The sequence below is a fragment of the Bombus fervidus genome, chromosome 1, assembly GCF_041682495.2.
Source record: "Bombus fervidus isolate BK054 chromosome 1, iyBomFerv1, whole genome shotgun sequence".
NCBI classification, from domain to species: domain Eukaryota; kingdom Metazoa; phylum Arthropoda; class Insecta; order Hymenoptera; family Apidae; genus Bombus; species Bombus fervidus.
This window is the reverse complement of record NC_091517.1, coordinates 6,169,316-6,192,333: the sequence shown is the minus strand read 5'-3', so window position 1 is coordinate 6,192,333 and position 23,018 is coordinate 6,169,316.

Below are 23,018 nucleotides of genomic sequence, written 5' to 3'. Positions count from 1 at the left end.
TGCGCGCCGCCTCAAGCGTCGCGAAAAGGCCAACAATTCGCAAAACTCGATCATTCGTCGATTTCGACGAAAAATGACCGTAATTTCCTTCCCGTTGGACATATTTCGACGTTTAAGCGCCCAAATTACTGCATTTTACACGCAGAACACAGTGCGCGCGCGCCGTCTCAAGCGTCGCGAAAAGGCCAACAACTCGCAAAACTCGATCATTCGTCGATTTCGACGAAAAAAGACCGTAATTTCCTTCCCGTTGGAGATATTTCGACGTTTAAGCGCCCAAATTACTGCATTTGACGCGCAGAACACTGTGCACACGGTATCAAGCGTCGGACGAAGCCCAAAAACTCGCAAAACTCGATCATTCGTCGATTTCGACGAAAAAGACCGTAATTTCCTTCCGTTGGAGATATTTCGACGTTTAAACGCCCAAATTACTGCATTTTACGCGCAGAACACAGTGCGCGCTGTCTCAAGCGTCGCGAAAAGGCCAACAACTCGCAAAACTCGATCATTCGTCGATTTCGTCGAAAAATGATCGTAATTTCCGTCCCGTTCTAGATATTTCGACGTTTAAACGCCGAAATCACTGCATTTGACGCGCAGAACACAGTGCACACGGTAGCAAGAGTACAGACAAGCCCAAAACTCACAAAACTCGATCATTCGTCGATTTCGACGAAAAAAGACCGTAATTTCCTTCCCGTTGGAGATATTTCGACGTTTAAACGCCCAAATCACTGCATTTGACGCGCAGAACACAGTGCGCGCTGTCTCAAGCGTCGAGAAAATCCCAACAACTCGCAAAACTCGATCATTCGTCGATTTCGACGAAAATGACCGTAATTTCCTTCCCGTTGGAGATATTTCGACGTTTAAACGCCCAAATTACTGCATTTTACGCGCAGAACACAGTGCACGCTGTATCAAGCTTCGCAACAAGCCCAACAACTCGCAAAACTCGATCATTCGTCGATTTCGACGCAAAATGATCGTAATTTCCGTCCCGTTGGAGATATTTCGACGTTTAAACGCCCAAATCACTGCATTTGACGCGCAGAACACAGTGCACACGGTATCAAGAGTGCAGACAAGCCCAAAAACTCGCAAAACTCGATCATTCGTCGATTTCGACGAAAAAAGACCGTAATTTCCTTCCCGTTGGAGATATTTCGACGTTTAAACGCCCAAATTACTGCATTGCACGCGCAGAACACAGTGCACGCTGTATCAAGCTTCGAAACAAGCCCAACAACTCGCAAAACTCGATCATTCGTTGATTTCGACGAAAAATGACCGTAATTTCCTTCCCGTTGGAGATATTTCGACGTTTGATCGCCCAAATTACTGCATTTTACGCGCAGAACACAGTGCACGCTGTATCAAGCGTCGGACGAAGCCCAAAAACTCGCAAAACTCGATCATTCGTCGATTTCGACGAAAAATGATCGTAATTTCCGTCCCGTTGGAGATATTTCGACGTTTAAACGCCCAAATCACTGCATTGACGCGCAGAACACAGTGCACACGGTATCAAGAGTACAGACAAGCCCAAAAACTCGCAAAACTCGATCATTCGTCGATTTCGACGAAAAAAGACCGTAATTTCCTTCCCGTTGGAGATATTTCGACGTTTAAACGCCCAAATTACTGCATTTTACGCGCAGAACACAGTGCGCGCTGTCTCAAGCGTCGAGAAAATCCCAACAACTCGCAAAACTCGATCATTCGTCGATTTCGACGAAAATGACCGTAATTTCCTTCCCGTTGGAGATATTTCGACGTTTAAACATTTCACGCGCAGAACACAGTGCACGCTGTATCAAGCTTCGAAACAAGCCCAACAACTCGCAAAACTCGATCATTCGTTGATATCGACGAAAAATGACCGTAATTTCCTTCCCGTTGGCGATATTTCGACGTTTAATCGCCCAAATTACTGCATTTTACGCGCAGAACACAGTGCACGCTGTATCAAGCGTCGGACGAAGCCCAAAAACTCGCAAAACTCGATCATTCGTCGATTTCGACGAAAAAAGACCGTAATTTCCTTCCCGTTGGAGATATGTCGACGTTTAAACGCCCAAATTACTGCATTTTACGCGCAGAACACAGTGCGCGCTGTCTCAAGCGTCGCGAAAAGGCCAACAACTCGCAAAACTCGATCATTCGTCGATTTCGGCGAAAAATGATCGTAATTTCCGTCCCGTTGGAGATATTTCGACGTTTTAAACGCCCAAATCACTGCATTTGACGCGCAGAACACAGTGCGCGCTGTCTCAAGCGTCGAGAAAATCCCAACAACTCGCAAAACTCGATCATTCGTCGATTTCGACGAAAAATGACCGTAATTTCCTTCCCGTTGGAGATATTTCGACGTTTAAACGCCCAAATTACTGCATTTTACGCGCAGAACACAGTGCACGCTGTATCAAGCTTCGCAACAAGCCCAACAACTCGCAAAACTCGATCATTCGTCGATTTCGACGAAAAATGATCGTAATTTCCGTCCCGTTGGAGATATTTCGACGTTTAAACGCCCAAATCACTGCATTTGACGCGCAGAACACAGTGCACACGGTATCAAGAGTGCAGACAAGCCCAAAAACTCGCAAAACTCGATCATTCGTCGATTTCGACGAAAAAAGACCGTAATTTCCTTCCCGTTGGAGATATTTCGACGTTTAAACGCCCAAATTACTGCATTGCACGCGCAGAACACAGTGCACGCTGTATCAAGCTTCGAAACAAGCCCAACAACTCGCAAAACTCGATCATTCGTTGATTTCGACGAAAAATGACCGTAATTTCCTTCCCGTTGGAGATATTTCGACGTTTGATCGCCCAAATTACTGCATTTTACGCGCAGAACACAGTGCACGCTGTATCAAGCGTCGGACGAAGCCCAAAAACTCGCAAAACTCGATCATTCGTCGATTTCGACGAAAAATGATCGTAATTTCCGTCCCGTTGGAGATATTTCGACGTTTAAACGCCCAAATCACTGCATTTGACGCGCAGAACACAGTGCACACGGTATCAAGAGTACAGACAAGCCCAAAAACTCGCAAAACTCGATCATTCGTCGATTTCGACGAAAAAAGACCGTAATTTCCTTCCCGTTGGAGATATTTCGACGTTTAAACGCCCAAATTACTGCATTTTACGCGCAGAACACAGTGCGCGCTGTCTCAAGCGTCGAGAAAATCCCAACAACTCGCAAAACTCGATCATTCGTCGATTTCGACGAAAAATGACCGTAATTTCCTTCCCGTTGGAGATATTTCGACGTTTTAAACGCCCAAATTACTGCATTTCACGCGCAGAACACAGTGCACGCTGTATCAAGCTTCGAAACAAGCCCAACAACTCGCAAAACTCGATCATTCGTTGATATCGACGAAAAATGACCGTAATTTCCTTCCCGTTGGCGATATTTCGACGTTTAATCGCCCAAATTACTGCATTTTACGCGCAGAACACAGTGCACGCTGTATCAAGCGTCGGACGAAGCCCAAAAACTCGCAAAACTCGATCATTCGTCGATTTCGACGAAAAAAGACCGTAATTTCCTTCCCGTTGGAGATATGTCGACGTTTTAAACGCCCAAATTACTGCATTTTACGCGCAGAACACAGTGCGCGCTGTCTCAAGCGTCGCGAAAAGGCCAACAACTCGCAAAACTCGATCATTCGTCGATTTCGGCGAAAAATGATCGTAATTTCCGTCCCGTTGGAGATATTTCGACGTTTAAACGCCCAAATCACTGCATTTGACGCGCAGAACACAGTGCACACGGTATCAAGAGTACAGACAAGCCCAAAAACTCGCAAAACTCGATCATTCGTCGATTTCGACGAAAAATGACCGTAATTTCCTTCCCGTTGGAGATATTTCGACGTTTAAACGCCCAAATTACTGCATTTGACGCGCAGAACACCGTGCACGCTGTATCAAGCTTCGAAACAAGCCCAACAACTCGCAAAACTCGATCATTCGTTGATTTCGACGAAAAATGACCGTAATTTCCTTCCCGTTGGAGATATTTCGACGTTTGATCGCCCAAATTACTGCATTTTACGCGCAGAACACAGTGCACGCTGTATCAAGCGTCGGACGAAGCCCAAAAACTCGCAAAACTCGATCATTCGTCGATTTCGACGAAAAATGATCGTAATTTCCGTCCCGTTGGAGATATTTCGACGTTTAAACGCCCAAATCACTGCATTTGACGCGCAGAACACAGTGCACACGGGTAGGAATTATCTAAGAGTACAGACAAGCCCAAAAACTCGCAAAACTCGATCATTCGTCGATTTCGACGAAAAAAGACCGTAATTTCCTTCCCGTTGGAGATATTTCGACGTTTAAACGCCCAAATTACTGCATTTTACGCGCAGAACACAGTGCGCGCTGTCTCAAGCGTCGAGAAAATCCCAACAACTCGCAAAACTCGATCATTCGTCGATTTCGACGAAAAATGACCGTAATTTCCTTCCCGTTGGAGATATTTCGACGTTTAAACGCCCAAATTACTGCATTTCACGCGCAGAACACAGTGCACGCTGTATCAAGCTTCGAAACAAGCCCAACAACTCGCAAAACTCGATCATTCGTTGATATCGACGAAAAATGACCGTAATTTCCTTCCCGTTGGCGATATTTCGACGTTTAATCGCCCAAATTACTGCATTTTACGCGCAGAACACAGTGCACGCTGTATCAAGCGTCGGACGAAGCCCAAAAACTCGCAAAACTCGATCATTCGTCGATTTCGACGAAAAAAGACCGTAATTTCCTTCCCGTTGGAGATATGTCGACGTTTTAAACGCCCAAATTACTGCATTTTACGCGCAGAAACACAGTGCGCGCTGTCTCAAGCGTCGCGAAAAGGCCAACAACTCGCAAAACTCGATCATTCGTCGATTTCGGCGAAAAATGATCGTAATTTCCGTCCCGTTGGAGATATTTCGACGTTTAAACGCCCAAATCACTGCATTTGACGCGCAGAACACAGTGCACACGGTATCAAGAGTACAGACAAGCCCAAAAACTCGCAAAACTCGATCATTCGTCGATTTCGACGAAAAATGACCGTAATTTCCTTCCCGTTGGAGATATTTCGACGTTTAAACGCCCAAATTACTGCATTTGACGCGCAGAACACCGTGCACGCTGTATCAAGCTTCGAAACAAGCCCAACAACTCGCAAAACTCGATCATTCGTTGATTTCGACGAAAAATGACCGTAATTTCCTTCCTGTTGGAGATATTTCGACGTTTAAGCGCCCAAATTACTGCATTTTACGCGCAGAACACAGTGCACGCTGTATCAAGCGTCGGACGAAGCCCAAATACTCGCAAAACTCGATCATTCGTCGAATTCGACGAAAAATGACCGAAATTTCCGTCCCGTTGGAGATATTTCGACGTTTAAGCGCCCAAATTACTGCATTTTACACGCAGAACACAGTGCGCGCCGTCGCAAGCGTCGCGAAAAAGCCAACAACTAGCAAAACTCGATCATTCGTCGATTTCGACGAAAAATGACCGTAATTTCCTTCCCGTTGGAGATATTTCGACGTTTAAACGCCCAAATTACTGCACTTTACGCGCAGAACACAGTGCACGCTGTATCAAGCGTCGGACGAAGCCCAAAAAACTCGCAAAACTCGATCATTCGTCGATTTCGACGAAAAATGACCGAAATTTCCGTCCCGTTGGAGATATTTCGACGTTTAAGCGCCCAAATTACTGCATTTTACACGCAGAACACAGTGCGCGCCGTCTCAAGCGTCGCGAAAAGGCCAACAACTAGCAAAACTCGATCATTCGTCGATTTCGACGATAAAAGACCGTAATTTCCTTCCCGCTGGAGATATTTCGACGTTTAAACGCCCAAATTACTGCATTTGACGCGCAGAACACAGTGCGCGCTGTCTCAAGCGCCGAGGAAATCCCAACAACTCGCAAAACTCGATCATTCGTCGATTTCGACGAAAAATGACCGTAATTTCCTTCCCGTTGGAGATATTTCGACGTTTAAACGCCCAAATTACTGCATTGCACGCGCAGAACACAGTGCACGCTGTATCAAGCTTCGAAACAAGCCCAACAACTCGCAAAACTCGATCATTCGTTGATTTCGACGAAAAATGACCGTAATGTCCTTCCCGTTGGAGATATTTCGACGTTTGATCGCCCAAATTACTGCATTTTACGCGCAGAACACAGTGCACGCTGTATCAAGCGTCGGACGAAGCCCAAAAACTCGCAAAACTCGATCATTCGTCGATTTCGACGAAAAATGATCGTAATTTCCGTCCCGTTGGAGATATTTCGACGTTTAAACGCCCAAATCACTGCATTTGACGCGCAGAACACAGTGCACACGGTATCAAGAGTACAGACAAGCCCAAAAACTCGCAAAACTCGATCATTCGTCGATTTCGACGAAAAAAGACCGTAATTTCCTTCCCGTTGGAGATATTTCGACGTTTAAACGCCCAAATTACTGCATTTTACGCGCAGAACACAGTGCGCGCTGTCTCAAGCGTCGAGAAAATCCCAACAACTCGCAAAACTCGATCATTCGTCGATTTCGACGAAAAATGACCGTAATTTCCTTCCCGTTGGAGATATTTCGACGTTTAAACGCCCAAATTACTGCATTTCACGCGCAGAACACAGTGCACGCTGTATCAAGCTTCGAAACAAGCCCAACAACTCGCAAAACTCGATCATTCGTTGATTTCGACGAAAAATGACCGTAATTTCCTTCCCGTTGGCGATATTTCGACGTTTAATCGCCCAAATTACTGCATTTTACGCGCAGAACACAGTGCACGCTGTATCAAGCGTCGGACGAAGCCCAAAAACTCGCAAAACTCGATCATTCGTCGATTTCGACGAAAAAAGACCGTAATTTCCTTCCCGTTGGAGATATGTCGACGTTTAAACGCCCAAATTACTGCATTTTACGCGCAGAACACAGTGCGCGCTGTCTCAAGCGTCGCGAAAAGGCCAACAACTCGCAAAACTCGATCATTCGTCGATTTCGGCGAAAAATGATCGTAATTTCCGTCCCGTTGGAGATATTTCGACGTTTAAACGCCCAAATCACTGCATTTGACGCGCAGAACACAGTGCACACGGTATCAAGAGTACAGACAAGCCCAAAAACTCGCAAAACTCGATCATTCGTCGATTTCGACGAAAAATGACCGTAATTTCCTTCCCGTTGGAGATATTTCGACGTTTAAAACGCCCAAATTACTGCATTTGACGCGCAGAACACCGTGCACGCTGTATCAAGCTTCGAAACAAGCCCAACAACTCGCAAAACTCGATCATTCGTTGATTTCGACGAAAAATGACCGTAATTTCCTTCCTGTTGGAGATATTTCGACGTTTAAGCGCCCAAATTACTGCATTTTACGCGCAGAACACAGTGCACGCTGTATCAAGCGTCGGACGAAGCCCAAAAACTCGCAAAACTCGATCATTCGTCGATTTCGACGAAAAATGACCGAAATTTCCGTCCCGTTGGAGATATTTCGACGTTTAAGCGCCCAAATTACTGCATTTTACACGCAGAACACAGTGCGCGCCGTCTCAAGCGTCGCGAAAAGGCCAACAACTAGCAAAACTCGATCATTCGTCGATTTCGACGAAAAAAGACCGTAATTTCCTTCCCGCTGGAGATATTTCGACGTTTAAACGCCCAAATTACTGCATTTGACGCGCAGAACACAGTGTGCGCTGTCTCAAGCGTCGAGGAAATCCCAACAACTCGCAAAACTCGATCATTCGTCGATTTCGACGAAAAATGACCGTAATTTCCTTCCCGTTGGAGATATTTCGACGTTTAAGCGCCCAAATTACTACATTTTACACGCAGAACACAGTGCGCGCCGCCTCAAGCGTCGCGAAAAGGCCAACAATTCGCAAAACTCGATCATTCGTCGATTTCGACGAAAAATGACCGTAATTTCCTTCTCGTTGGAGATATTTCGACGTTTAAACGCCCAAATTAATGCATTTTACGCGCAGGACACAGTGCACACGGTATCAAGCTTCGAAACAATCCCAACAACTCGCAAAACTCGATCATTCGTCGATTTCGACGAAAAATGACCGTAATTTCCTTCCCGTTGGACATATTTCGACGTTTAAGCGCCCAAATTACTGCATTTTACACGCAGAACACAGTGCGCGCCGTCTCAAGCGTCGCGAAAAGGCCAACAACTCGCAAAACTCGATCATTCGTCGATTTCGACGAAAAAAGACCGTAATTTCCTTCCCGTTGGAGATATTTCGACGTTTAAGCGCCCAAATTACTGCATTTGACGCGCAGAACACTGTGCACACGGTATCAAGCGTCGGACGAAGCCCAAAAACTCGCAAAACTCGATCATTCGTCGATTTCGACGAAAAAAGACCGTAATTTCCTTCCCGTTGGAGATATTTCGACGTTTAAACGCCCAAATTACTGCATTTTACGCGCAGAACACAGTGCGCGCTGTCTCAAGCGTCGCGAAAAGGCCAACAACTCGCAAAACTCGATCATTCGTCGATTTCGTCGAAAAATGATCGTAATTTCCGTCCCGTTCTAGATATTTCGACGTTTAAACGCCGAAATCACTGCATTTGACGCGCAGAACACAGTGCACACGGTAGCAAGAGTACAGACAAGCCCAAAAACTCACAAAACTCGATCATTCGTCGATTTCGACGAAAAAAGACCGTAATTTCCTTCCCGTTGGAGATATTTCGACGTTTAAACGCCCAAATCACTGCATTTGACGCGCAGAACACAGTGCGCGCTGTCTCAAGCGTCGAGAAAATCCCAACAACTCGCAAAACTCGATCATTCGTCGATTTCGACGAAAAATGACCGTAATTTCCTTCCCGTTGGAGATATTTCGACGTTTAAACGCCCAAATTACTGCATTTTACGCGCAGAACACAGTGCACGCTGTATCAAGCTTCGCAACAAGCCCAACAACTCGCAAAACTCGATCATTCGTCGATTTCGACGAAAAATGATCGTAATTTCCGTCCCGTTGGAGATATTTCGACGTTTAAACGCCCAAATCACTGCATTTGACGCGCAGAACACAGTGCACACGGTATCAAGAGTGCAGACAAGCCCAAAAACTCGCAAAACTCGATCATTCGTCGATTTCGACGAAAAAAGACCGTAATTTCCTTCCCGATGGAGATATTTCGACGTTTAAACGCCCAAATTACTGCATTGCACGCGCAGAACACAGTGCACGCTGTATCAAGCTTCGAAACAAGCCCAACAACTCGCAAAACTCGATCATTCGTTGATTTCGACGAAAAATGACCGTAATTTCCTTCCCGTTGGAGATATTTCGACGTTTGATCGCCCAAATTACTGCATTTTACGCGCAGAACACAGTGCACGCTGTATCAAGCGTCGGACGAAGCCCAAAAACTCGCAAAACTCGATCATTCGTCGATTTCGACGAAAAATGATCGTAATTTCCGTCCCGTTGGAGATATTTCGACGTTTAAACGCCCAAATCACTGCATTTGACGCGCAGAACACAGTGCACACGGTATCAAGAGTACAGACAAGCCCAAAAACTCGCAAAACTCGATCATTCGTCGATTTCGACGAAAAAAGACCGTAATTTCCTTCCCGTTGGAGATATTTCGACGTTTAAACGCCCAAATTACTGCATTTTACGCGCAGAACACAGTGCGCGCTGTCTCAAGCGTCGAGAAAATCCCAACAACTCGCAAAACTCGATCATTCGTCGATTTCGACGAAAAATGACCGTAATTTCCTTCCCGTTGGAGATATTTCGACGTTTAAACGCCCAAATTACTGCATTTCACGCGCAGAACACAGTGCACGCTGTATCAAGCTTCGAAACAAGCCCAACAACTCGCAAAACTCGATCATTCGTTGATTTCGACGAAAAATGACCGTAATTTCCTTCCCGTTGGCGATATTTGACGTTTTAATCGCCCAAATTACTGCATTTTACGCGCAGAACACAGTGCACGCTGTATCAAGCGTCGGACGAAGCCCAAAAAAACTCGCAAAACTCGATCATTCGTCGATTTCGACGAAAAAGACCGTAATTTCCTTCCCGTTGGAGATATGTCGACGTTTAACACGCCCAAATTACTGCATTTTACGCGCAGAACACAGTGCGCGCTGTCTCAAGCGTCGCGAAAAGGCCAACAACTCGCAAAAACTCGATCATTCGTCGATTTCGGCGAAAAATGATCGTAATTTCCGTCCCGTTGGAGATATTTCGACGTTTAAAACGCCCAAATCACTGCATTTGACGCGCAGAACACAGTGCACACGGTATCAAGAGTACAGACAAGCCCAAAAACTCGCAAAACTCGATCATTCGTCGATTTCGACGAAAAATGACCGTAATTTCCTTCCCGTTGGAGATATTTCGACGTTTAAACGCCCAAATTACTGCATTTGACGCGCAGAACACCGTGCACGCTGTATCAAGCTTCGAAACAAGCCCAACAACTCGCAAAACTCGATCATTCGTTGATTTCGACGAAAAATGACCGTAATTTCCTTCCTGTTGGAGATATTTCGACGTTTAAGCGCCCAAATTACTGCATTTTACGCGCAGAACACAGTGCACGCTGTATCAAGCGTCGGACGAAGCCCAAAAACTCGCAAAACTCGATCATTCGTCGAATTCGACGAAAAATGACCGAAATTTCCGTCCCGTTGGAGATATTTCGACGTTTAAGCGCCCAAATTACTGCATTTTACACGCAGAACACAGTGCGCGCCGTCTCAAGCGTCGCGAAAAAGCCAACAACTAGCAAAACTCGATCATTCGTCGTTTTCGACGAAAAAAGACCGTAATTTCCTTCCTGCTGGAGATATTTCGACGTTTGAACGCCCAAATTACTGCATTTGACGCGCAGAACACAGTGCACACGGTATCAAGAGTACAGACAAGCCCAAAAACTCGCAAAACTCGATCATTCGTCGATTTCGACGAAAAAAGACCGTAATTTTCTTCCCGTTGGAGATATTTCGACGTTTAAACGCCCAAATTACTGCATTTTACGCGCAGAACACAGTGCGCGCTGTCTCAAGCGTCGCGAAAAGGCCAACAACTCGCAAAACTCGATCATTCGTCGATTTCGACGAAAAATGACCGTAATTTCCTTCCCGTTGGAGATATTTCGACGTTTAAACGCCCAAATTACTGCATTTGACGCGCAGAACACAGTGCGCGCTGTCTCAAGCGTCGAGGAAATCCCAACAACTCGCAAAACTCGATCATTCGTCGATTTCGACGAAAAATCACCGTAATTTCCTTCCCGTTGGAGATATTTCGACGTTTAAACGCCCAAATTACTGCATTTTACGCGCAGAACACAGTGCACGCTGTATCAAGCGTCGGACGAAGCCCAAAAAGTCGCAAAACTCGATCATTCGTCGATTTCGACGAAAAATGACCGAAATTTCCGTCCCGTCGGAGATATTTCGACGTTTAAGCGCCCAAATTACTGCATTTTACACGCAGAACACAGTGCGCGCCGTCTCAAGCGTCGCGAAAAGGCCAACAACTAGCAAAACTCGATCATTCGTCGATTTCGACGAAAAAAGACCGTAATTTCCTTCCCGCTGGAGATATTTCGACGTTTAAACGCCCAAATTACTGCATTTGACGCGCAGAACACAGTGTGCGCTGTCTCAAGCGTCGAGGAAATCCCAACAACTCGCAAAACTCGATCATTCGTCGATTTCGACGAAAAATGACCGTAATTTCCTTCCCGTTGGAGATATTTCGACGTTTAAACGCCCAAATTACTGCATTTTACGCGCAGAACACAGTGCGCGCTGTCTCAAGCGTCGCGAAAAGGCCAACAACTCGCAAAACTCGATCATTCGTCGATTTCGACGAAAAATGACCGTAATTTCCTTCCCGTTGGAGATATTTCGACGTTTAAACGCCCAAATTACTGCATTTTACGCGCAGAACACAGTGCACGCTGTATCAAGCGTCGGACGAAGCCCAAATACTCGCAAAACTCGATCATTCGTCGAATTCGACGAAAAATGACCGAAATTTCCGTCCCGTTGGAGATATTTCGACGTTTAAGCGCCCAAATTACTGCATTTTACACGCAGAACACAGTGCGCGCCGTCGCAAGCGTCGCGAAAAAGCCAACAACTAGCAAAACTCGATCATTCGTCGATTTCGACGAAAAATGACCGTAATTTCCTTCCCGTTGGAGATATTTCGACGTTTAAACGCCCAAATTACTGCACTTTACGCGCAGAACACAGTGCACGCTGTATCAAGCGTCGGACGAAGCCCAAAAACTCGCAAAACTCGATCATTCGTCGATTTCGACGAAAAATGACCGAAATTTCCGTCCCGTTGGAGATATTTCGACGTTTAAGCGCCCAAATTACTGCATTTTACACGCAGAACACAGTGCGCGCCGTCTCAAGCGTCGCGAAAAGGCCAACAACTAGCAAAACTCGATCATTCGTCGATTTCGACGAAAAAAGACCGTAATTTCCTTCCCGCTGGAGATATTTCGACGTTTAAACGCCCAAATTACTGCATTTGACGCGCAGAACACAGTGCGCGCTGTCTCAAGCGCCGAGGAAATCCCAACAACTCGCAAAACTCGATCATTCGTCGATTTCGACGAAAAATGACCGTAATTTCCTTCCCGTTGGAGATATTTCGACGTTTAAACGCCCAAATTACTGCATTTTACGCGCAGAACACAGTGCACGCTGTATCAAGCGTCGGACGAAGCCCAAAAAGTCGCAAAACTCGATCATTCGTCGATTTCGACGAAAAATGACCGAAATTTCCGTCCCGTCGGAGATATTTCGACGTTTAAGCGCCCAAATTACTGCATTTTACACGCAGAACACAGTGCGCGCCGTCTCAAGCGTCGCGAAAAGGCCAACAACTAGCAAAACTCGATCATTCGTCGATTTCGACGAAAAAAGACCGTAATTTCCTTCCCGCTGGAGATATTTCGACGTTTAAACGCCCAAATTACTGCATTTGACGCGCAGAACACAGTGTGCGCTGTCTCAAGCGTCGAGGAAATCCCAACAACTCGCAAAACTCGATCATTCGTCGATTTCGACGAAAAATGACCGTAATTTCCTTCCCGTTGGAGATATTTCGACGTTTAAACGCCCAAATTACTGCATTTTACGCGCAGAACACAGTGCGCGCTGTCTCAAGCGTCGCGAAAAGGCCAACAACTCGCAAAACTCGATCATTCGTCGATTTCGACGAAAAATGACCGTAATTTCCTTCCCGTTGGAGATATTTCGACGTTTAAACGCCCAAATTACTGCATTTTACGCGCAGAACACAGTGCACGCTGTATCAAGCGTCGGACGAAGCCCAAATACTCGCAAAACTCGATCATTCGTCGAATTCGACGAAAAATGACCGAAATTTCCGTCCCGTTGGAGATATTTCGACGTTTAAGCGCCCAAATTACTGCATTTTACACGCAGAACACAGTGCGCGCCGTCGCAAGCGTCGCGAAAAAGCCAACAACTAGCAAAACTCGATCATTCGTCGATTTCGACGAAAAATGACCGTAATTTCCTTCCCGTTGGAGATATTTCGACGTTTAAACGCCCAAATTACTGCACTTTACGCGCAGAACACAGTGCACGCTGTATCAAGCGTCGGACGAAGCCCAAAAACTCGCAAAACTCGATCATTCGTCGATTTCGACGAAAAATGACCGAAATTTCCGTCCCGTTGGAGATATTTCGACGTTTAAGCGCCCAAATTACTGCATTTTACACGCAGAACACAGTGCGCGCCGTCTCAAGCGTCGCGAAAAGGCCAACAACTAGCAAAACTCGATCATTCGTCGATTTCGACGAAAAAAGACCGTAATTTCCTTCCCGCTGGAGATATTTCGACGTTTAAACGCCCAAATTACTGCATTTGACGCGCAGAACACAGTGCGCGCTGTCTCAAGCGCCGAGGAAATCCCAACAACTCGCAAAACTCGATCATTCGTCGATTTCGACGAAAAATGACCGTAATTTCCTTCCCGTTGGAGATATTTCGACGTTTAAACGCCCAAATTACTGCATTTTACGCGCAGAACACAGTGCACGCTGTATCAAGCGTCGGACGAAGCCCAAAAACTCTCAAAACTCGATCATTCGTCGATTTCGACGAAAAATGACCGAAATTTCCGTCCCGTTGGAGATATTTCGACGTTTAAGCGCCCAAATTACTGCATTTTACACGCAGAACACAGTGCGCGCCGTCTCAAGCGTCGCGAAAAGGCCAACAACTAGCAAAACTCGATCATTCGTCGATTTCGACGAAAAAAGACCGTAATTTCCTTCCCGCTGGAGATATTTCGACGTTTAAACGCCCAAATTACTGCATTTGACGCGCAGAACACAGTGTGCGCTGTCTCAAGCGTCGAGGAAATCCCAACAACTCGCAAAACTCGATCATTCGTCGATTTCGACGAAAAATGACCGTAATTTCCTTCCCGTTGGAGATATTTCGACGTTTAAGCGCCCAAATTACTACATTTTACACGCAGAACACAGTGCGCGCCGCCTCAAGCGTCGCGAAAAGGCCAACAATTCGCAAAACTCGATCATTCGTCGATTTCGACGAAAAATGACCGTAATTTCCTTCTCGTTGGAGATATTTCGACGTTTAAACGCCCAAATTAATGCATTTTACGCGCAGGACACAGTGCACACGGTATCAAGCTTCGAAACAATCCCAACAACTCGCAAAACTCGATCATTCGTCGATTTCGACGAAAAATGACCGTAATTTCCTTCCCGTTGGACATATTTCGACGTTTAAGCGCCCAAATTACTGCATTTTACACGCAGAACACAGTGCGCGCCGTCTCAAGCGTCGCGAAAAGGCCAACAACTCGCAAAACTCGATCATTCGTCGATTTCGACGAAAAAAGACCGAAATTTCCTTCCCGTTGGAGATATTTCGACGTTTAAGCGCCCAAATTACTGCATTTGACGCGCAGAACACTGTGCACACGGTATCAAGCGTCGGACGAAGCCCAAAAACTCGCAAAACTCGATCATTCGTCGATTTCGACGAAAAAAGACCGTAATTTCCTTCCCGTTGGAGATATTTCGACGTTTAAACGCCCAAATTACTGCATTTTACGCGCAGAACACAGTGCGCGCTGTCTCAAGCGTCGCGAAAAGGCCAACAACTCGCAAAACTCGATCATTCGTCGATTTCGTCGAAAAATGATCGTAATTTCCGTCCCGTTCTAGATATTTCGACGTTTAAACGCCGAAATCACTGCATTTGACGCGCAGAACACAGTGCACACGGTAGCAAGAGTACAGACAAGCCCAAAAACTCACAAAACTCGATCATTCGTCGATTTCGACGAAAAAAGACCGTAATTTCCTTCCCGTTGGAGATATTTCGACGTTTAAACGCCCAAATCACTGCATTTGACGCGCAGAACACAGTGCGCGCTGTCTCAAGCGTCGAGAAAATCCCAACAACTCGCAAAACTCGATCATTCGTCGATTTCGACGAAAAATGACCGTAATTTCCTTCCCGTTGGAGATATTTCGACGTTTAAACGCCCAAATTACTGCATTTTACGCGCAGAACACAGTGCACGCTGTATCAAGCTTCGCAACAAGCCCAACAACTCGCAAAACTCGATCATTCGTCGATTTCGACGAAAAATGATCGTAATTTCCGTCCCGTTGGAGATATTTCGACGTTTAAACGCCCAAATCACTGCATTTGACGCGCAGAACACAGTGCACACGGTATCAAGAGTGCAGACAAGCCCAAAAACTCGCAAAACTCGATCATTCGTCGATTTCGACGAAAAGAGACCGTAATTTCCTTCCCGATGGAGATATTTCGACGTTTAAACGCCCAAATTACTGCATTGCACGCGCAGAACACAGTGCACGCTGTATCAAGCTTCGAAACAAGCCCAACAACTCGCAAAACTCGATCATTCGTTGATTTCGACGAAAAATGACCGTAATTTCCTTCCCGTTGGAGATATTTCGACGTTTGATCGCCCAAATTACTGCATTTTACGCGCAGAACACAGTGCACGCTGTATCAAGCGTCGGACGAAGCCCAAAAACTCGCAAAACTCGATCATTCGTCGATTTCGACGAAAAATGATCGTAATTTCCGTCCCGTTGGAGATATTTCGACGTTTAAACGCCCAAATCACTGCATTTGACGCGCAGAACACAGTGCACACGGTATCAAGAGTACAGACAAGCCCAAAAACTCGCAAAACTCGATCATTCGTCGATTTCGACGAAAAAAGACCGTAATTTCCTTCCCGTTGGAGATATTTCGACGTTTAAACGCCCAAATTACTGCATTTTACGCGCAGAACACAGTGCGCGCTGTCTCAAGCGTCGAGAAAATCCCAACAACTCGCAAAACTCGATCATTCGTCGATTTCGACGAAAAATGACCGTAATTTCCTTCCCGTTGGAGATATTTCGACGTTTAAACGCCCAAATTACTGCATTTCACGCGCAGAACACAGTGCACGCTGTATCAAGCTTCGAAACAAGCCCAACAACTCGCAAAACTCGATCATTCGTTGATTTCGACGAAAAATGACCGTAATTTCCTTCCCGTTGGCGATATTTCGACGTTTAATCGCCCAAATTACTGCATTTTACGCGCAGAACACAGTGCACGCTGTATCAAGCGTCGGACGAAGCCCAAAAACTCGCAAAACTCGATCATTCGTCGATTTCGACGAAAAAAGACCGTAATTTCCTTCCCGTTGGAGATATGTCGACGTTTAAACGCCCAAATTACTGCATTTTACGCGCAGAACACAGTGCGCGCTGTCTCAAGCGTCGCGAAAAGGCCAACAACTCGCAAAACTCGATCATTCGTCGATTTCGGCGAAAAATGATCGTAATTTCCGTCCCGTTGGAGATATTTCGACGTTTAAACGCCCAAATCACTGCATTTGACGCGCAGAACACAGTGCACACGGTATCAAGAGTACAGACAAGCCCAAAAACTCGCAAAACTCGATCATTCGTCGATTTCGACGAAAAATGACCGTAATTTCCTTCCCGTTGGAGATATTTCGACGTTTAAACGCCCAAATTACTGCATTTGACGCGCAGAACACCGTGCACGCTGTATCAAGCTTCGAAACAAGCCCAACAACTCGCAAAACTCGATCATTCGTTGATTTCGACGAAAAATGACCGTAATTTCCTTCCTGTTGGAGATATTTCGACGTTTAAGCGCCCAAATTACTGCATTTTACGCGCAGAACACAGTGCACGCTGTATCAAGCGTCGGACGAAGCCCAAAAACTCGCAAAACTCGATCATTCGTCGAATTCGACGAAAAATGACCGAAATTTCCGTCCCGTTGGAGATATTTCGACGTTTAAGCGCCCAAATTACTGCATTTTACACGCAGAACACAGTGCGCGCCGTCTCAAGCGTCGCGAAAAAGCCAACAACTAGCAAAACTCGATCATTCGTCGTTTTCGACGAAAAAAGACCGTAATTTCCTTCCTGCTGGAGATATTTCGACGTTTAAACGCCCAAATTACTGCATTTGACGCGCAGAACACAGTGCACACGGTATCAAGAGTACAGACAAGCCCAAAAACTCGCAAAACTCGATCATTCGTCGATTTCGACGAAAAAAGACCGTAATTTTCTTCCCGTTGGAGATATTTCGACGTTTAAACGCCCAAATTACTGCATTTTACGCGCAGAACACAGTGCGCGCTGTCTCAAGCGTCGCGAAAAGGCCAACAACTCGCAAAACTCGATCATTCGTCGATTTCGACGAAAAATGACCGTAATTTCCTTCCCGTTGGAGATATTTCGACGTTTAAACGCCCAAATTACTGCATTTTACGCGCAGAACACAGTGCACGCTGTATCAAGCGTCGGACGAAGCCCAAAAACTCGCAAAACTCGAACATTCGTCGATTTCGACGAAAAATGACCGAAATTTCCGTCCCGTTGGAGATATTTCGACGTTTAAGCGCCCAAATTACTGCATTTTACACGCAGAACACAGTGCGCGCCGTCTCAAGCGTCGCGAAAAGGCCAACAACTAGCAAAACTCGATCATTCGTCGATTTCGACGAAAAAAGACTGTAATTTCCTTCCCGCTGGAGATATTTCGACGTTTAAACGCCCAAATTACTGCATTTGACGCGCAGAACACAGTGCGCGCTGTCTCAAGCGTCGAGGAAATCCCAACAACTCGCAAAACTCGATCATTCGTCGATTTCGACGAAAAATCACCGTAATTTCCTTCCCGTTGGAGATATTTCGACGTTTAAACGCCCAAATTACTGCATTTTACGCGCAGAACACAGTGCACGCTGTATCAAGCGTCGGACGAAGCCCAAAAAGTCGCAAAACTCGATCATTCGTCGATTTCGACGAAAAATGACCGAAATTTCCGTCCCGTCGGAGATATTTCGACGTTTAAGCGCCCAAATTACTGCATTTTACACGCAGAACACAGTGCGCGCCGTCTCAAGCGTCGCGAAAAGGCCAACAACTAGCAAAACTCGATCATTCGTCGATTTCGACGAAAAAAGACCGTAATTTCCTTCCCGCTGGAGATATTTCGCCGTTTAAACGCCCAAATTACTGCATTTGACGCGCAGAACACAGTGTGCGCTGTCTCAAGCGTCGAGGAAATCCCAACAACTCGCAAAACTCGATCATTCGTCGATTTCGACGAAAAATGACCGTAATTTCCTTCCCGTTGGAGATATTTCGACGTTTAAACGCCCAAATTACTGCATTTTACGCGCAGAACACAGTGCGCGCTGTCTCAAGCGTCGCGAAAAGGCCAACAACTCGCAAAACTCGATCATTCGTCGATTTCGACGAAAAATGACCGTAATTTCCTTCCCGTTGGAGATATTTCGACGTTTAAACGCCCAAATTACTGCATTTTACGCGCAGAACACAGTGCACGCTGTATCAAGCGTCGGACGAAGCCCAAAAACTCGCAAAACTCGATCATTCGTCGATTTCGACGAAAAATGACCGAAATTTCCGTCCCGTTGGAGATATTTCGACGTTTTAGCGCCCAAATTACTGCATTTTACACGCAGAACACAGTGCGCGCCGTCTCAAGCGTCGCGAAAAGGCCAACAACTAGCAAAACTCGATCATTCGTCGATTTCGACGAAAAAAGACCGTAATTTCCTTCCCGCTGGAGATATTTCGACGTTTAAACGCCCAAATTACTGCATTTGACGCGCAGAACACAGTGCGCGCTGTCTCAAGCGTCGAGGAAATCCCAACAACTCGCAAAACTCGATCATTCGTCGATTTCGACGAAAAATGACCGTAATTTCCTTCCCGTTGGAGATATTTCGACGTTTAAACGCCCAAATTACTGCATTTTACGCGCAGAACACAGTGCACGCTGTATCAAGCGTCGGACGAAGCCCAAAAACTCGCAAAACTCGATCATTCGTCGATTTCGACGAAAAATGACCGAAATTTCCGTCCCGTCGGAGATATTTCGACGCGTAAGCGCCCAAATTACTGCATTTTACACGCAGAACACAGTGCGCGCCGTCTCAAGCGTCGCGAAAAGGCCAACAACTAGCAAAACTCGATCATTCGTCGATTTCGACGAAAAAAGACCGTAATTTCCTTCCCGCTGGAGATATTTCGACGTTTAAACGCCCAAATTACTGCATTTGACGCGCAGAACACAGTGTGCGCTGTCTCAAGCGTCGAGGAAATCCCAACAACTCGCAAAACTCGATCATTCGTCGATTTCGACGAAAAATGACCGTAATTTCCTTCCCGTAGGAGATATTTCGACGTTTAAGCGCCCAAATTACTACATTTTACACGCAGAACACAGTGCGCGCCGCCTCAAGCGTCGCGAAAAGGCCAACAATTCGCAAAACTCGATCATTCGTCGATTTCGACGAAAAATGACCGTAATTTCCTTCCCGTTGGAGATATTTCGACGTTTAAACGCCCAAATTACTGCATTTTACGCGCAGAACACAGTGCGCGCTGTCTCAAGCGTCGCGAAAAGGCCAACAACTCGCAAAACTCGATCATTCGTCGATTTCGAAGAAAAATGACCGTAATTTCCTTCCCGTTGGAGATATTTCGACGTTTAAACGCCCAAATTACTGCATTTGACGCGCAGAACACTGTGCACACGGTATCAAGCGTCGGACGAAGCCCAAAAACTCGCAAAACTCGATCATTCGTCGATTTCGACGAAAAAAGACCGTAATTTCCTTCCCGTTGGAGATATTTCGACGTTTAAACGCCCAAATTACTGCATTTTACGCGCAGAACACAGTGCGCGCTGTCTCAAGCGTCGCGAAAAGGCCAACAACTCGCAAAACTCGATCATTCGTCGATTTCGACGAAAAATGATCGTAATTTCCGTCCCGTTGGAGATATTTCGACGTTTAAACGCCCAAATCACTGCATTTGACGCGCAGAACATAGTGCACACGGTATCAAGAGTACAGACAAGCCCAAAAACTCGCAAAACTCGATCATTCGTCGATTTCGACGAAAAAAGACCGTAATTTCCTTCCCGTTGGAGATATTTCGACGTTTAAACGCCCAAATTACTGCCTTTTACGCGCAGAACACAGTGCGCGCTGTCTCAAGCGTCGAGAAAATCCCAACAACTCGCAAAACTCGATCATTCGTCGATTTCGACGAAAAATGACCGTAATTTCCTTCCCGTTGGAGATATTTCGACGTTTAAACGCCCAACTTACTGCATTTTACGCGCAGAACACAGTGCACGCTGTATCAAGCTTCGAAACAAGCCCAACAACTCGCAAAACTCGATCATTCGTCGATTTCGACGAAAAATGATCGTAATTTCCGTCCCGTTGGAGATATTTCGACGTTTAAACGCCCAAATCACTGCATTTGACGCGCAGAACACAGTGCACACGGTATCAAGAGTACAGACAAGCCCAAAAACTCGCAAAACTCGATCATTCGTCGATTTCGACGAAAAAAGACCGTAATTTCCTTCCCGTTGGAGATATTTCGACGTTTAAACGCCCAAATTACTGCATTTGACGCGCAGAACACAGTGTGCGCTGTCTCAAGCGTCGAGGAAATCCCAACAACTCGCAAAACTCGATCATTCGTCGATTTCGACGAAAAATGACCGTAATTTCCTTCCCGTTGGAGATATTTCGACGTTTAAACGCCCAAATTACTGCATTTTACGCGCAGAACACAGTGCGCGCTGTCTCAAGCGTCGCGAAAAGGCCAACAACTCGCAAAACTCGATCATTCGTCGATTTCGACGAAAAATGATCGTAATTTCCGTCCCGTTGGAGATATTTCGACGTTTAAACGCCCAAATCACTGCATTTGACGCGCAGAACATAGGGCACACGGTATCAAGAGTACAGACAAGCCCAAAAACTCGCAAAACTCGATCATTCGTCGATTTCGACGAAAAAAGACCGTAATTTCCTTCCCGTTGGAGATATTTCGACGTTTAAACGCCCAAATTACTGCCTTTTACGCGCAGAACACAGTGCGCGCTGTCTCAAGCGTCGAGAAAATCCCAACAACTCGCAAAACTCGATCATTCGTCGATTTCGACGAAAAATGACCGTAATTTCCTTCCCGTTGGAGATATTTCGACGTTTAAACGCCCAACTTACTGCATTTTACGCGCAGAACACAGTGCACGCTGTATCAAGCTTCGAAACAAGCCCAACAACTCGCAAAACTCGATCATTCGTCGATTTCGACGAAAAATGATCGTAATTTCCGTCCCGTTGGAGATATTTCGACGTTTAAACGCCCAAATCACTGCATTTGACGCGCAGAACACAGTGCACACGGTATCAAGAGTACAGACAAGCCCAAAAACTCGCAAAACTCGATCATTCGTCGATTTCGACGAAAAAAGACCGTAATTTCCTTCCCGTTGGAGATATTTCGACGTTTAAACGCCCAAATTACTGCATTTTACGCGCAGAACACAGTGCGCGCTGTCTCAAGCGTCGAGAAAATCCCAACAACTCGCAAAACTCGATCATTCGTCGATTTCGACGAAAAATGACCGTAATTTCCTTCCCGTTGGAGATATTTCGACGTTTAAACGCCCAACTTACTGCATTTTACGCGCAGAACACAGTGCACACGGTATCAAGAGTACAGACAAGCCCAAAAACTCGCAAAACTCGATCATTCGTCGATTTCGACGAAAAAAGACCGTAATTTCCTTCCCGTTGGAGATATTTCGACGTTTAAACGCCCAAATTACTGCATTTGACGCGCAGAACACAGTGCACACGGTATCAAGAGTACAGACAAGCCCAAAAACTCGCAAAACTCGATCATTCGTCGATTTCGACGAAAAAAGACCGTAATTTCCTTCCCGTTGGAGATATTTCGACGTTTAAACGCCCAAATTACTGCATTTTACGCGCAGAACACAGTGCGCGCTGTCTCAAGCGTCGCGAAAAGGCCAACAACTCGCAAAACTCGATCATTCGTCGATTTCGCCGAAAAATGACCGTAATTTCCTTCCCGTTGGAGATATTTCGACGTTTAAACGCCCAAATTACTGCATTTTACGCGCAGAACACAGTGCACGCTGTATCAAGCGTCGGACGAAGCCCAAAAACTCGCAAAACTCGATCATTCGTCGATTTCGACGAAAAATGACCGAAATTTCCGTCCCGTTGGAGATATTTCGACGTTTAAGCGCCCAAATTACTGCATTTTACACGCAGAACACAGTGCGCGCCGTCTCAAGCGTCGCGAAAAGGCCAACAACTAGCAAAACTCGATCATTCGTCGATTTCGACGAAAAAAGACCGAAATTTCCTTCCCGCTGGAGATATTTCGACGTTTAAACGCCCAAATTACTGCATTTGACGCGCAGAACACAGTGTGCGCTGTCTCAAGCGTCGAGGAAATCCCAACAACTCGCAAAACTCGATCATTCGTCGAT